At 42.1% G+C, this 4,574-nt stretch overlaps 1 pseudogene; it reads left to right on the top strand.

Annotated features, from left to right (window-relative positions):
- Window positions 1-559: 559 nt before the first annotated feature.
- Window positions 560-2,735, top strand: LOC111520819 (annotated as a pseudogene).
- The last annotated feature ends 1,839 nt before the right edge of the window (window positions 2,736-4,574 follow it).

Here is a 4,574-nt window from a genome sequence, read left to right as displayed (position 1 = left end):
CTTTGAACTACACCTGTTCAACTTTCACGGGACCAACTCTGTATGATTCTAAAGCTCATTCTCTGAGGTAGAAGTTATAATGACAGTTCTGCAAAGCTTTTAATTTTTCCTCACCCAGATTACCATTTTTTCTTAGGGTTTTAAGCAAACTATACAGTAAATACAAGATACCATGTAATAAAGTTAGTACATGCCTTCGATGCGTTTCACCTAAGTTGCATCACCTTTTTTGTGGTTACCTTACTGTTCCTCTGAAAAATTATCTTCATTTCTCCAGGTAATATATAGAAAATAACTTTACATTAATGCGCACAGCATTAACATATATTAAAATCTCAATGAAATTAGTGTCATTTTATCCTCTTTTCCTGAGCTATTTAATTGGTTGTCACTTCTATTTCCTACAATGTATTCTTTGTTTTACTATGCTTTTTAATTCAGTCATCAAGTATTTATTAACTGCCAGCTATAACTATGGAAATATACTTTGTTCAACAAATGCTTACTGAATGCCTATTGTGTGAAAGGAATTATACTGTGAAATTTGGGTGTAAAAACATATGCTCTTGATGGTCATCATCAACATCATGATTCCAAATTTTTACAGTTCTTCAAGCACAGTAGTCCAAAAGTAAAGTCTCACACTGGTTTACATGTCAATCAGTTTATCATTAGGACTGAAGCTCTGATGTTGCACATTGATTCTTTTATTAAGAATCTCTTTGCATTGGCTGGTGATGGAGAACCAGAGGTATGGAAAAATGTGTGCCAAGCACTCGTGATGTTGCTCAAAGTTTGAATGGCTTGCCTGCTCCCTCACATGCATAAGATAGTTGAATGTACGCTACAGAGGACTCAAGATCAAGATGAAAACATGGCTTTAGAAGCCTGTGAATTTTGGCTAACTTTAGCTGAACAACCAATATGCAAAGATGTATTCGTAAGCCTTCTTCCCAAGTTGCTTCCTGTGTTAGTGAATAGCATGAAGTACTCAGATATGGATATTATCCTACCCACGGGTGATGTTGAAGATGACGAAACAATTCCTTAGAGTGAACAGGATATATGGCCAAGTTTTCACCGATCAAGGACAGTGACTCAGCAGCATGATGAAGATGGAATTGAAGAGGAAGACGATGATAATGATGAAATTGATGATGATGATACAATTCCTGACTGGAATCTAGGGAAATGTTCTGCTGCTGCCCTAGATGTTCTTGCAAACACGCGTCATGATGAACTGTTGCCATATATGTTTTGCCTTTTGAAAGAATTACTTTTTTATCATGAATGGGTTGTTAAAGAATCAGGCATGTTGGGTTTAGGAGCAATTGCTGAAGGTTGTATGCAGGGCATGATTCCATACTTGCCTGAGCTTATTCCTCACCTTATTCAGTGTCTGTCTGATAAAAAGGCTCTTGTCCATTCTATAACATGCTGGACTGTTAGCCGCTATGCACACAGGGTAGTCAGTCAGCCACCAGACACATGTACCCGAAGCCATTAATGACAGACTTGTGAAAGCACGTCCTGGACAGCAACAAGAGATACAAGAAGCTGCCTGCGGTGCCTTTCCTACCCTGGAAGAGGAGGCTTGTACAGAACTTGTTCCTTACCTTGCTTATAGACTTGATACCCTGGTTTTTGCATTTAGTAAATACCAGCATAGGAACCTGCTCATTCTTTACGATGCCATAGGAACATTAGCAGATTCAGTAGAACATCATTTAAACAAACCAGAATATTTTCAGATGCTAATGCCTCCACTGATCCAGACATGGAACATGTTAAAGGATGAAGATATGATCTCTTCCCTTTACTTGAGTGTTTATCTTCAGTTGCCACAGTGCTGCAGTCTGGCTTCCTTCCATACTGCAAACCTGTGTATCGGAGTTGTGTAAACCTAGGACAGAAGACTCCTGCACAAGCCACGCTAAACGATGCTCAACCAGATCAATATTCATATAAATAAGATAAAGATTTTATGACAGTGGCTCTTGATTTACTGAGTGGCCTGGCTGAAGGACTTGGAGGCAACATTGAACAGCTGGTAGCCCGAAGTAACATCCTAACACTAATATATCAGTGCACGCAGGATAAAATGCCAGAAGTTTGACAGAGTTCTTTTGCCCTGTTAAATGACCTCACAAAAGCTTGCTTTCAGCATGTTAAGCCTTGTATAGCTGATTTCATGCCAATATTGAGAACCAAGCTAACTCCAGAATCCATTTCAGTCTGCAACAATGCCACATGGGCATCTGGAGAAATCTCTGTTCAAATGGATATAGAGATGCAGCCTTATATTCCTATGTTGTTGCACCAGCTTGTAGAAATCATTAACAGACCCAACACACCAAAGACACTGTTAAAGAACACAGCAATAACAATTGGTCGTCTTGGTTATGTTTGTCCTCAAGAGGTGGCCCCCATGCTACAGCAGTTTACAAGACCCTTGTGCACCTCTCTGAGAAACATAAGAGACAATGAGGAAAAGGATTCAGCATTCCGTGGAATTTGTACCATGATCAGTGTGATTCCCAGTGGCCTAGTCCAAGATTTTATGTTTTTTGTGATGCTATTGCATCATGGATTAACCCAAAGGATGATCTCAGAGACGTGTTCTGTAAGATCCTTCATGGATTTAAAATCAAATTGGCAATGAAAATCGGAGGCATTTCTCTGACCAGTTTCCTCTTCCCTTAAAAGAGTATCTTGCAGCTTTATATGGTGTTTAATCTAATACACTTCAGCTGCAGTCCCCAAATTAGGGGTCCTTCAGTCTTGGAGACTATGAGGGAGCCTCTGCAGCCAGGGAAAATGCTCCCCGTTATGGGGGGAAGGGTAAACCAGTAGAGAATACAGCACAATCCCAACCCTACTGGGAGGGGCCGGAGGGAGGTGTTGCCGTCACTGTGTTAAGTTGATGTTGAGAAACGTTTTAACATCTGGAGCTTTTGTGGGTGGAAATGTGCCTCCAGTTACAACTCCGCAGTGGATGTGAAGAACGAAAAAAAAAAAAAGAAGAAGAAAGAAAGCGTGGCCAGGCGCAGTGGCTCATACCTGTAATCCTAGCATTTTGGGAGGCCAAGGCAGGTGGATCAGTTCAGGTCAGGAGTTCGAGACCAGCTTGACCAACATGGTGAAAAAAATACATCTCTATTAAAAAAATACATGCACACAAAAAAATACCTAGGCATGGTGGAGGGCACCTGTAATCCCAGCTACTTAGGAGGCTTAGGTGAGAGGATCACTTGAACCTGGGAGGTGAAGGTTACAGTGAGTTGAGATCATGCCACGGCACTCCAGCCTGGGCAACAGAGCAAGACCCCAGTCCAAAAAAAAAAAAAAAAAAAGAAAGGAAAAAAAGAGATGAGGGGAATGCTTCATTAATGCAGATTGTTTAAATACATTGTGATTAATCCATACAATCAAACTCTAAAGATCTACCTTAAAGAACAAGGCACCTCTCTGTGTACCGAAATGTACTGCATGTACATTTGTACTGAAATATAAGCGTAAGCAAGTATGTATTCTCTATGTATGTGGAAAGAGTCTGTAATGTATTAAGAGGAGAAAGCATGCAGTAAAGGAGGTATTTCCCATTTTGGAGGCAGGGAGGAAAATCTGGTGTGCGTGTGTGTGAGAGAGAATGGATTAGAATATGTGCAGAAAACACATCTGCGAACGCATAGCACAAATGCTTGCTAATGGAGGGCAGGGGTGCTGGCCAGCTTCTATTCTCTCTGTTGTGTGTTTCCATTGTGTTTGACTTACTGATAATTAGTTCACATGACTTTTGTAATCCTAGAGAGGGGACAGCATGTGTGAAGGTCTGAAGCAATAGAATGCATTTGGGGAAATACTAAAATTGGCCCAAAAAGGATGGCAGGAAGAGATGAGAGTGGAGAGGAAGGCGGCAGGCAGATGGCCCAGGGTAGCCCACGCTCTGCCGAGGAGTGTGGGGTTCATCCCGGTGCAGCAGGTTTTCTTTGTCCTCACTGGCAGCTCCTCTCAGTCTCTGAGGCTGCCTCCTCGTCTTCTGCCCACATCTGACTGTGGGAGTTTCTAATCTAATCCCTTAGGAGGCCAACAACTTTACTTAGGGCTGAAGAATGTCTCATTCACTCAATAAATATTTGCAAGCCCAGCATAGTGGCTCACGCCTATAATCCTAGCACTTTGGAGGCCAAAGCAGGAAGATCACTTGCATCTAGGAGTTGGAGAGCAGCCTGGGCCACATAGCAAGACCCCATCTCTACAAAAAATAAAAAATTGGTCAGGCCTGGTGCCATGAGCCCATGGTCCCAGCTACTTGGGAGGCTGAGGTGGGAGGATCACTTGAGCCTGGGAAGTCAAGGCTTCAGTCAGCCGGGAACTTGCCACTGCACTCCAATTTGGGCAACACAGCAAGACCTTGTCAAAAAACAAAAAAAGAAGGGAGGGAGGGAGGGAGGAGGGAGGGAGAGAGGGAAGGGAGGGGAGGGAAAGAGAAGAAAGAAAGAAACAAACAAACAGAGAGAGAGAAAGAGAAAGAAAGAAAGAAAGAAAGAAAGAAAGAAAGAAAGAAAGAAAGA

This window comes from Piliocolobus tephrosceles, chromosome 16, assembly GCF_002776525.5.
Source record: "Piliocolobus tephrosceles isolate RC106 chromosome 16, ASM277652v3, whole genome shotgun sequence".
NCBI lineage: Eukaryota > Metazoa > Chordata > Mammalia > Primates > Cercopithecidae > Piliocolobus > Piliocolobus tephrosceles.
The sequence above is the reverse complement of the archived record's forward strand: the minus strand, read 5'-3'. Positions and strand labels throughout refer to the sequence as shown.